Source organism: Mirounga leonina, unplaced genomic scaffold (assembly GCF_011800145.1).
Source record: "Mirounga leonina isolate KUSES-001 unplaced genomic scaffold, KU_Mleo_1.0 Mir_268, whole genome shotgun sequence".
Taxonomy (NCBI): Eukaryota; Metazoa; Chordata; class Mammalia; order Carnivora; family Phocidae; genus Mirounga; species Mirounga leonina.
In genome coordinates, this window is record NW_023270649.1 from 3,630,854 (window position 1) to 3,643,800 (window position 12,947).

The 12,947-nt window shown below is 42.1% G+C and overlaps 1 protein-coding gene across 1 annotated transcript in view; it reads right to left on the reverse strand.

Annotated features, from left to right (window-relative positions):
- The window catches only part of LOC118026643 (neuroligin-4, X-linked-like), a 139,361-nt gene that overhangs the window by 92,040 nt on the left and 34,374 nt on the right, over window positions 1-12,947 (reverse strand). The gene's annotated exons all lie outside the window — the stretch shown is intronic.

Here is a 12,947-nt window from a genome sequence, read left to right on the forward strand (position 1 = left end):
AATCACCATCTTCATGGCTATCACCATCACCACTAACATCAAAATCATCATCATCATCACCAGGATGGTCATTATCATCTCCATCATCATAATCACGGCCATGATTATCTTCATTTCCATCATCTCTTCCACCACTATTATCAAAATCGTCATCTACTATTATTACTTCTACTATTACTGTCTATATTTATTTATTTATGGGTTGGTTGTGTCCTTGGGCCACTATTCTATCAGTGTTTTCCTTAAAATTTGATTTTAAGGATCTATAGCTAACAATCCCTTGTTGTGTGTCTCTTAACTGCCTACAGATACACTTTGCATCTAGTTGCTCTTAGAGGTCACTCCAGAAATTTACCTTGGTCTAGGCTATATGGACCATGGTTTCTTTAATGGGTGTCATTATTTTTTTCTTCCTATTTTTTTCTAATGGCAGAAAGGAGTATTTGTTTATATTTGGTTTAACAATGTTTTAGGTCCAATTTTCTGAGGCCCTATTTATGACTATTCTCCATATCATTAATCCTATCATTAGCCATCATGTAAAGAGCCCTATCAGTATGACTCTAACTGATATACAAACATATCTGTTATGACTATTATATGACAAAATCTTTGTCGGTATCACCTTCACAGTCATTAAAATTCAAATTCTTGGGGCCCATCCCCAGAAATGACGAGTCGGTAGCAGCCTGGGTGGAGCCTGGGAGTCTGCCTATGAAAAAGTTCCTGGTTAGTTTGAGAACAACTGTGCTATGGCAACTCTGGACCCTGCCATCCTATGCATTAACTAGAAGATACCCGAATGACTTCATGAAGATTTCCCTGTACATCAAGGGTCAGCAAGCTTTCTCTATAAATATTTTAGACTTTGCGGACCATATGCCCTCTTTTGAAGCTGTTTGATTCTGCCATTGTACTGTGAAAGCAGCCACAGAAATTAGGCACATTTATGTGGAAGGTTGTGTCCCATTAAACTTTTTTGCAAAAATAGGCAGCAGCATGATGGATTCTGCCTATGAGTCATATTGTCCCCTCTTGTTTCACATCTCTGAAAGGAAGAGAGGCCCTCCTTTCCCTGAACACTCATCCTTGTTGGGTTTCTCAATTTTCATAAGATCACATCGACCAATAGTCCCTGTAGCTCAGCTGATGACGGGATCATGCCGCCATGCAATAAACTGACCACAACAGTGACTGTACTTGGGATGTTTGGCCGAGCCAAAACTTCAAATTCACTTACTCAGTCTCTTAAGCCATGCGCAGCCAAGAGAATCAACATTAACATCAGCCTCCAGGCGCCATCTTTGACCACATTGTCCCCTCCACCTGAAGTCCCCCTAACCCACCAATTTGGCCATCTGCTGTCCTTCGAAGTTCTCCTTAGCGTATTCTGACCTCTGAGTCTAGAAACATGTTCCTCCCAGATGTTCCCATATCTCTCCAACTGGTCACATCATAGCACTGATCATACGAAATGGTAATTCTGGCTCATTGTGTATCCTCCCCTCCCCCCATATGATCTGCAAGGGAAAAGATGGTACCACATTCAGGAAAGTGGTCAATTAGAACATGCTCTGTAAGGATGCTCTGAATGAATACATTTATAAACTGCACTTTTGCTAATGTCAGGGGCTCATACAGAAGGAAATGTTAACAAACAAGCCAAAGAAATGCAATGAAGTGAGGGTCTAGGTGGCACCTACTTGGATTGACAGAGCTGCACAAGAATTGAAGACTAGGTTTTATCGCCATCCCGAGAACCCACCCACCTCAAACTCTCAGAGAAGCCCAATGAGCAAAGGAAGATGCTGAGTGGGATGTCCTGTGCTTCTTGCAGAATTCCATAGACACCACCTTGTCAACCATTTGCCCAGTGCCCTACAAGGCAACTCTTACCAAGCCCTTCCCCTTGCTAAGAGCTTGGGCTGAGATTTTGTTCAAATTCAATTTCATTTCCCCTAGATCAACTCTCTAAATTGGATACTCCTTCAGTAAACCTAGCCCATTAGCTGGAACAGTTAAAAGAAATAGTAGACACAGTAGGTTACACCCTGTCCTAAACAGCTTGGCCCCCTTCAGGGCACATTTTCTATCTGGAGTTATCGGTCATGCTACCCCTGCTTTGCCACCAGAGGACAACTTCCAGATCCAGATGTCCCTCTGGAGTGCAGTACCCAATGTGGTCCTGCCTCAGCGTTGTCTGAATATCAATTTCCTGATGTGCGAGACATTCCTGTCACTTTATCGCTCTACATCACACAAGGGTCCCCAGTGCTTACAAGACAACAACAGCAACAACTCATAAACAAGGTTTCCCATTTTCAAATCCTCAGGGTCTTCTCTGGGGCTAAAAAGGAAGAACTACCCTAGGTAGGGCTTTTCCGCCCCTGAAGCCATACCAGTCTTTCTTGTCTACTTTCTATCCCAAATAGGAGGGAGGGTAATGGACATCAATGGGTTTTGCCTGCTTAGCATCCTATTTTCCTTTGGGGAGCTACCTTGCCTACATCAACCCTAAGCTGGGTCCCTTACATATCCCTCTCCCATTTCAGAAATGAATGCTAACCCAGGCCATGCCGATCAAAGGGTGTTTCCCCCGCTAGATTTGGAAATTGGTTTGAGTTGGCCTGTGACCCCAACTGGGCCAGTGGCATCATCCCCAGGCCAATGTGCTTCTCAGAGCTCAAGGGTGATATCCCAGGGAAATGCTGGTGACCATTTTTTTTTTTGCCCCATATGGAAATAGCATCACAGAGAGACAAAAGAAAGCCAATGATAAACCAAAAATGAGAGGTTACTAATAGCAATGATTCAGCCCTAAATCCAGGTGGCTTTAAACAACAAGAATTTATTGTCCCACTGTATTGCAGGACAGATGTATGAAATTATAGAGTCATCCTGCAACACAGTGGGACAATAAATTCTTCTTGATGTCTGAAATTATGGAGTCAGCAGGGTTGGTTACTTGCCTAGAGTCTGGGGGATCACGATGTCTGTCTCTCTCAGTTCTTAGTTTCTGGTGGTTTTCAGAGATCGTTGGGAGTTCCCTGGCTGGGAGATCCATCCCTCACTCCTTTGCCTCCATCTTCATATCATGTTCTATGTGTCTCTGTCTTTGTCCCTGTGTCTCCTCTTGTAAGGACACCACCCATAATGGATTTAGTGTCCTTCCGAATACAGTCTGACCTCATCTTACCTTGATTACATCTATTAAAAACCCTATCTCCAAGTAAGCTGACATTCATAGGTTCCAGGATTAGGACCTCAACATATCCTCTTTTTGGGGAGGGGGGCAACACAATTCAACCCATAACACAGATCAACTCAAAAACCCTTCGACAAGAGAAAAGTTTGAAAGATTAATAGCCATGCTATGATCTGTAAATGTTTTTAAAAGATTCTAACTGATATTCTGCAGCCTTAGAATAACAATTTCAAATCCTGTAGACCCCAAATATCTCTTGGGCCGGGACCTCATAATGTCTCCTCAGAGGTAATCTAATATCAATGATGATGATATTGCTGTTGTTGACAGTGATGAGAGCCACAGTAATAATAACAACAAAGCCTTAAGTAGAACAAAATGCTGGCGGAAGCTCATTTTCCCCTAAGTCTAGAGAAAGCCTTCTAAGATGATGATTCCTCTCATCTCAATGACTGTAACCTGTGAACTTTAATTACGTTCTTGGAAAGGAGTCCAGAACCATGAAAATGAAAGCAAATCATAGTCAACGGTATTTAAAATCAGGCAAAGCGCTGCTTTCTCAAAACCATAAATCAGTTAGCTTGCTGGCCGTTCTATCACGATTTTAAGCTGCCTTCCCTTGTAACACCTCTGGGGCTTGGTATTTTAGGGAAACGTCAGCAGACAGACTTTGGTGTGGCTGTAACTGGTTGAGATGATACAAGTCGACATCCTGAGGGGTGAGCTCAGCCATAGCGGGAAATCGCTTCGCCCCAGTGTGTGCCCACAGTTTGTCATAGGAAGCGGAGGGATCCTACCTTCTACTACTTTCTAAATCTCATCATAAACGAGGACACTACTTCTTTAAAAAATTGGGAGGACATCTGACTTTCAGGCACAGTACACATAAGCCAAGAGCTTCATGCATTTGCCAAACAACAAGAACAACAAAAAAAATCTAACATCGACTCTGGGTATATTTAGGACATACATCGATATATTTTTTAAAAAGTACATACAAATGCATGCCTATTGGTGGACATCAGCAGTAATCATGGTTACCGAGAGCTCCATATCAGAACAAATCATCGTGGGCAGCCTATGCTCAGTAAGCTAGGTAGGAGGATAGGACGGTCTCAAAGACACTTGCAGGAGAAAGGTAAACCTGCTGAGGAGGTTTGCAAAAGACGGCCCAGAAAGGGCATAACGTCTCGTCTTCAAAGACTTTGCAAGCAACAGAGTGAGAGAAAGCAGCCTCCCAAATTGCTCCAGCTCTGTTGGTAGAGATTTCACACGTATGGGTCACCAACCCTTTGTAACAATGAAGTGAACGCTCTCATAAAGCTGCAAAAGTCTTTCTGGGCCAGGTTGAAAAACGGCCGCGTGGTCAGGTGCCTCCCGTTCATTCATTCATGCCGTGCGTACCAGTCGACACACAATGCATTCATTCCTTTATCCCGCCAATGTCCCCCTGCCTATAAAAGGTTTACAGTCTACTGGGTGTCTGCGTATTTGTTACGTACGTACTGCCCGTCTCTCATCGCCAGCCTGGTAACAGCAGGGACTTTGTTCTGTTCGCGATCGTCTTGCTTTGTGAGATTCAGCTTTGCTCATACCAATGCCACTTGGAGGATGGTTTGGTGCAGGGAGGCCCTGGCAATGTATCAGGAGTCCTGGGGTGGTCCCTGGCAGCTTGGCTGACGTTCCCTGTCTGTGTCTCTCCCCCGAGTGTGGGTGGCGGCCAGGAGGCAATGCCCGCGGCACAGCGGATGCCCAGGAATAGTTGTAGAAGGTATAAATGAATGAATATATTTTTTAAAGTTCTACAGTCTACTGGAGGTGTAGACTTGTAAAATAATGCTTGCGTCAAAACTCTACCAACACACGGGAGGATGCTGCATCTCTGCGTAGGGCCCCAGAGTGTCAAGAATAGGGAGGTACCGCGTTGCAGAAGACTGGGGATGGAATGACTCCTCCAGTTCCTCCCACGTGGAGGTCTTTATAATTCTGTGATGGATGTCCTGCTGGGTTCCATCACTTACTCCAGATAAAGTCTGACAATGATAGTCAACATGCCAAAATCTCTTTCTTAAAAAAAACAAAAAAAAAGGATGCAGGTGACTGGATGGCTCAGTGGGTTAGGTGTCTGATTGGAACTCAGGTCATAGTCCTGGAATCCTGGGATCGAGTCCCACGTGGGCTCCCTGCTCAGTGAGGAGTCTGCTTCTCCCTCTCTCTCTCCCCGTCCTCAAATAAATACATAAAATCTTTAGGGAAATGCAAACAACTTGTGCTACACTGGAATTTGATCTCATTATCATATGCTTTAAGCTCAGAGGAAAGATCTAATCTACGTCGATATATTTTAAACATTTAAATTTTCTTGGGAAAGACACAGCTTTCTGTCTGTGCTTTGCTACTATTTTTGGATCTAAACTATTTTTAAATATGCAAAATTAATATAACTTTGTTGCATATTATCTGGATACATGACAAAACACAGTGATAAAAGTACTTCAGTAGATAAAAAAATTGGGGGTAAGGCAGAAAGCTTTTAATAAATGATTTTTAAAAAAATTTCAGGTGATAAAAGTACATTGGAATTTGATAAGAATGGAACCTTATGTTCTTTGATTTAAACTCACCACACAGTCCGCTAAGAAAAATGTGTGTTAGGATTCCTTGGGTTGGAATTCCAGTTCTGAATCCTTCAATGTCAAAAATGAAGGGCGCCTGGGTGGCTCAGTCGGTTAAGCAGCTGCCTTCGGCTCAGGTCATGATCCCAGAGTCCTGGGATCGAGTCCCGCATCGGGCTCCCTGCTGAGCTGGGAGCCTGCTTCTCCCTCTCCTTCTGCCTACTTGTGTTCTCTCTCTCTCTGTCAAATAAATAAATAAAATCTTTAAAAAAAAAAAAAAAATGAAAACCCTGCAAAAAACACCCAAGTGGGTGCTTTGCATGTTAGATTATAGTATCAGTGCACCTTTCTATCGTTTTGTTAGGTTTTATCTCTCCTTCCGTCCCATTTTTGCACTTTTTATGTCTTGGCCCATCTAGAGAAGCAATAAACAAGGAGCTTACTTTGGGAGGCTCAGAAACCACTTCCTCGCTGCACAACATAGGTATGTATTCCTTGTGTATTCATGTCAGGATTGGTGGAAAACTTTCCACCGTGGATCCTCAACGGAAAACATCAACTCACAGATTACCTGCCTTTTTTTTTTTTTTTCTTGAAATCCTAAAGAACTCTCTGAATTCTTCTGACCACTTTCTGAACCTCGAGTTTTGTTGGGGCTCATTCATTTTCCAAGCAAAGAGCTTACATTTCCTTGTTATCCCCAGTTGGACTGGTCCAATGTCTTGTGTGGGGTAAGTGCAAAGAGTCATTTTTCAAATCAATAATTTTTATTTTTTTATCTTTTTTTCAAATCAATAATATTTAAATGAGTCCAATAAAAGGGCTCTTAGGAGAGTGCAGGTTGAAAGAGGGAAGAAAACAAAGAATCAGAGCTGAGGTCAGGAGATCAATAGATGGTGTGGCTTGAGGTGGGAGTAAAGTCAATGCATAGCAGGTGGATGGGATGTTAGGGGAATACTGGATGATCACTTTTGGGTGGAGTGATGATTAGGTCCCAAAAGAGATGGAGCAGAACGTAGCTGAAGGCATCCATTTAAGGAAGAAAGAGGGTTAATGAGCATTTTCCTATCTTGTGGAAATGTACCACAAAAGCTCCTTTGCTTGAAAAGACTAAAAACTTTCTGTGTTCCTTCCCTTTCTGATGGGAACACCACCCTGTCCCACGCCCCGGGGCAGACTTGTTGAGTATTGTGCTCAGGACCACATTCCCAGCAGACAAGAGGGCGTTCTGCTGAGCTGGGACATCAGAATGCTTGGGATTTTAGAGAGGACAGAGCAGTATAGGAATTCCTCTGTTCAAGTAGACTTTCCCAAAAATCATAACACATTTGATCTTAATTGAACTGTGGATCTCTCTCGTTGGCTTTCCTCCAACACCTTATACAAACACACACACACACACACACACAATATACCTTCACTCTCCAAATATCTTTTCCAAAGAGAAATCTAATAGGAATTTTTTCCCATTTTTTAAGAAATCTGCTTCACGTTTGTGGAAACCTATTTCTCTGAAAAGAAATATAGAATATCTGATTGAATTAACAAAATAGAGACTCCTCATCTTCCTTAACAAGTATTAGTAGGGGAATAGATCACTCAGACTATCTCCCCCCACCCCGTTGTCGCCTGTGAGTTCCGTGTATGATCTGTGGGTCTGATTTATTTACGTAGGGTCAGTTTTGCATCTCACACACCCTCTGTGGTCCTCGAATCCAAAGCTAAGGAAATCTCTCCTTCTGTCCGTGTTTGCTACAGTTTATAGGTCAATGCACCAAGGACAAGTGTTCTTACACACAGAGGAGGAACGTGACACAAATCCAGTGTGAAAACAGCCTGGTTTAGAACCAAAACACACAGTAGGAAGGCAGGGACCTACTCCGGACCACCGTACCCAAGAAACGGGATCTTCCAGTAAATGGTCATGTAAGGAGATTCGTATTAAAATTCACATGAAGTTAAATGTATAACATATTGACCTTTTCCATTTCACCATTATTTCTATAATTATATTGTTACTCATAATTTATAATGATCCAGTGGCTTACTCCAAAATTGCTATAACCCTAAACAACATTCGGAGGAGGTATACCAGGAGTGTTATTATTACTAATAGCCGAGGTCACTAAATATTGAGCCAATATTGTCTCAGCCAAGACAATATGGAAAATAAATGGCCGTGTCCAAACCAGCGGTGTCAGTTGGCAACAAATAAAGCTCTTCGGTGTCCCGGAAGCAAGAGTGTGCAAGAAAATAATGAGCAAATTGTTGGAAACGGACAGATTCTAGCAGACCAGTCGCATGCCCAGTTCCCATCTTAAACGTTTTTTTGCAATATCGTTTATGATATGCACCATATGGGGAGTCGGGTTCTTAACACGTTTTACATAATTGAGACTTGTTCTAATTGTGAGAAACATCTAAGTTGCAAATGGGATGGAGTTACAGTCCATCTGATGGAAAGTAAGGGATAAGTCTCTTTTTAGGGAATGATTTTGCTCTATTTTCCAAACAAGTATAATTCACACTATCCAAATAGTATTTTCTAAACATACACAATTGCTCAACCCTCAGTAAGGGTATGATTCTATGATCAAGTGGGCAAAATCTTCTGAGCTGATGGAAAAATGCATGTTTTCAGAAATCCACTCCAGTCGAACCGTCTTCACAAAATACTAAATTCCTTTCAATGAATCGCTGTCAGGGAGATATTTGTTCAATCATCTTTCATAATTATCTTCCCTCACAAGCTACGTCTACGCAACGTCAAACATCCAGGTGACACATGGCAACGGCAATCACTGAATTGTTTTCACGTCGTTGCATGTTGATGCGGATTGGTTAAAACGTCTGTCTCCCTGTGTTAACTCACTTAAGTTTTACTTTGTCACCTGGATTCTGCCAGTATCTACATACACTTGGACTATCTGTGACTTGATGACAAGAGAAAGGAAATTAATTTCTCCTTTATCTCACATAAAAAAAAAAAAGAGCATTATTGCCTTTGGATGTTCTAAGGCACTCTCCCAAGAAATGAATTTTAATGCTTTCTCGATGATTAATTTCTGTAACTCACATAAGATGCTGGAAATTCATTTCACAACTGAGGCTGAAAAAGACAGAGTTTAGGAATAAAGCAGAGCAGAATAATTCTCTGCTCTTTGAAAAAAAAAATTGTATTCCCTCTAAATTCCCTTTTATTAAAGCCATACTCAGTCCTGGCAGAAATGATGGTCCCTTGGTCTTATTCCTTAAGCTGACCCCTGCACGAATCCAGTAAATAATTATGTTCTAGACAGGAAACATGTATTATGCATGGGGCTGACATTTATATTAGACCCCATGTGCACATGCAATTTCGCTGATACATTCTGGTTCCCTTTTTGACGATTAATTATGTTGCACGAATACAGGACTAGAGAGAGGTCACATGTGCAGGAGATGAGGGTAAAGCACTCTACGTGGATGAATGCCTTAACCTCCCGGCACTTCTCAATCAGACACAGAAGGAAATGGGAAGCAAAACAAGCCAAGGACGCTGCCTACAGTCCCTCGGCTGGTAAGGGGACAAGATGGCATTTTTAACCCAAGCAGGCATGTTCTTAGAGCTATTCCTATAAGCTCAGCAGGAGGAGTGAACCAAATTTACATTAAAAAGCTTGAAGAAAACAAAACAAAACAAGAGTCACTCTGCCCAGAGCAGATCAGATCTTGAGGTCTAGACAGGAAGAGTGGGGAGCCCAAAATATTTAGCCAGCGTAGGTGCAAAGAGGACAAGAAGCCATTGAGAGGTGTAGCTTTAAGACCTAAGAGGACAACTTGGATGTTTTGCTGTAGGTCCTCCATGGACACTGACTCTGGAAATTCGTTTTAGGTGCCTGGGTAAATTTAAAGGTCCCTTTATTACGTCCCTATGTAAAATCGTCGTATTTCCTAAATATGGCATTTAGTAGGATTTTCCCTGACGCTGTAATAACCCAGTGGACAAAAAGGTTGCATGTGTGCCTCTAATCTGCCAAGTGTCTGCCCACAAACTGGGGCGAGCATTGTCTTCTTGCTACCCAAGCAGGAAGCAGCATGTTTTAACCACCCAGCGTTAAGATAAGAGTGTTTTTCTGTCAATAATACTTGAGGTTGAAAGGGAAGCCAAGAAGAGTCTCCGAAAGGGTAGGCGTTCGGAAGGCTCACAACAAAATAATGTTTTCAGCGATTTCTTTGTTTTCAATTAGGGTGGAGACTTGACTGCATTTCAATTAGGATTTTAACACACCCTCACAAATGTCGCCGCTTCCCCAAACAGCCAACGGGAGCTACCTTACAGTTTTGTAGCTCAGAGTTGCATGGGGCTAAAATCAACGTGGCAAGAGTGGCCGGGCATCTTTCTGGGGCCCTCGGGGAGGATCTATTTCCTGGTCTTTTCTAGCATCCAGAAGCGGCCCACACTCCTCGCCTCCTGGTATCCTCCAAGCCAGGAAGGCTAGTTGTGTCTTTACTGTTGCTCACGAGCTCTGATGATTTGTGTCTCCCTGTTCCCTAATTGAGGGTCTTCGCTCTTAAATACTGGGCCCACCCAGGTAATCCAACATGCGCTCCCTTTATCGTCAAGTCAGCTGATGAGCAAATCTAATTCCACCTGCAAGCTAAATTCATTCCCCTTTGCCATGGAAGGTCACAGAGTCACGGGTTCCAGGGATTAGGATGGAGACACCTTGGGGGAGTCCGTATTCTGCCTCCAAGTAGACGCTTGTCCCGAAATTAGGAATTCTTGTGTCTTTTGCAACCATTAACATCTAAAGCATGCCCGGCACATAGTAGATACTCAGAACTGTTTTTGGCAGTGAAGTCAGTTTGTACCTGGTCATCACCTGCACTATCTGGGTGATGCAGAGAGATCAATCTAAAAAACTGAGGTATCAGAGTGCAATTTTTAATTCCGAATATCCAATACTGCTGTTTACACTGTTAAATCAAGGCACTGATATGATAAGATCGCCCATAAAGGGAGGTCTTTGGAGGAATCAGCACGATGCCATAATTTTCATGTGTTATTAAGGACGGGGAGTTTATTCATTAAGTGAATAGCCAATAATTAAATATCTACAGCTCCACATTGCTTCTCAAATGGATGCAAATATTTTTTAAAAAAAGAAAGAAAAGAAACTAGAAAACTCCTGACCCAACGGGCTGTGATTTGTCTGTACAAAATGCCAGTATTTACATATTGTAGGAAAACAGATCCTACGTTTTTCAGCCCCTACTGGATTTCTGATTCTCTTGTCAAGATCGCGCGAGGCCGCAGGCAAACATGTTCTGAGAATCCTGAAAACGTAAAGAGGTGGCCCCGGGTTTATTCTTAAGGTGCGACGGCTTTCCCGTGGGGTAGCACTTTTTGCATTTTATATTTGGGCATAGAAAATGGCCCACAGTGAAATGGCCCAAGTGTTTATGGTTTTGAAACACATAACTGCACATCCACCGTGGTTCTGTAATCAGGGAGGTTCCTGATTTTTCTCCGGGAGAGGGATTTGAATCATTTATCCTGCTTTGTTCTCCCCGTCTCCTTTTCTGCCTTCCCTTCTTTTTGCTTTTTATTTGCACCATTGACGACGAAAAGGAGCACGCGCCAGGCGATTTTAGAAGTGAGGCGTGTCATCGGGTTTTGGGTGCAGTGAGCTTTGCCCACGCTTATGCACAAGGCAGTCACTGAGGCAGGTCCGAGCACTGCGTGCAAATACGGCATCCAAGTGTCACTCTAACCCGTGAACGTCGCGTTCAGACCTAGGCTTTGCAAGATAATTGTGTGATCTCTTCCCATGATGACGAGGGCCCCACCCGCCAGAGACTGCGAATATAATAAAGCACCATCTTCCCATTTCTTTCTCTGGGTGTTCTCTGTGATCTCGGTAACGCAACCCTGGCCTGGCGTTTCAAGACACCCTACATGAGCTACGTGGTAGCATTTACATGCAGAAAGCACAATATGGCGGGTCCAGGACAACTTTGGAGATCGTGGATAATGTCATCCTCTCTTTCAGACCTTCAGCCAAATCTCAACTGAAAATCATTCTGCGAGTATTCAAGGGAAAGAAAAATGGAATTTCTCCCCTAAAAGTTACAAAGGACACACTGCAGTTTCTACAGTAGATGATGTCTCTGATTCCTGTAAATTACTTCTTTTAATTCCAGGACGATTTACGTTCCAGGCTTTTCTCGCTCCTTGTCTAAAAATAGCACATGCAAATGGTAAGTGAGGAATGTGTTCACATTGTGGTGTAACTTTAGTCTGGTTAGCCTTTCTAAAAAAATGTTTTTAATTTGAAACCTACACAGAGAAGGAGACAATCGAATTTTACTACCATTGGATTAAATTAATAAATCAAACATCATCGTTTCTTACAGATTTTCACTGCTGTGTTATTGAAAACAAAGGAGCCATTTTGTTCAAGCAAGCACATTATTTCCTAATATAGCTAGAATCATCTAAGGACAGCCGTCTGCCATCTGATTGCTGTGAATATTGGGAGGAAACAAGGTGCAAATTGATGTTAGCAACACAGATTCTAAACAAAGAAATCCAACCATTTTATGAAATATCCCTTGCTTCTGTATTTAAAACAATCCGTGGTTTTCCTTTCAAGCCTCAATAGAAGAAAGAAGAAAGAAAGAAAGAAAGAAAGAAAGAAAGAAAGAAAGAAAGAAAGAAAGAAAGAAAGAAAGAAAGAAAGAAGAAAGAAAGAAAGAAAAAAGAAAGAAAGGAAGGAAGAAGAAAGAAAAGAGAAAGAAAGAAAGAAGGAAGAAAGAAAGAAAGAAAAGAGAAAGAAAGAAAGAAGAAAGAGAAAGGGAGAAGGAAGGAAGGAAGGAAGGAAGGAAGGAAGGAAGGAAGGGGGAGAGAGCTAAAATCTTAAGGCATTAAAGCAAAAGAAACCATGCCTTATAATCTTCAGTTTGCTAACTCGAGCATGATAATGTTCTTAATTCTATTGTTTTCTCTAGATTTCATTTTCCTATATAGATAATAAAGGTATACTATATAACTGTCTATGCTCAGACTGGTGACCAACTTCAAACCCTGTAACACACTGAAAAGGCAATACATGATAATAAGTCATTAATTATAGCATTGCCCA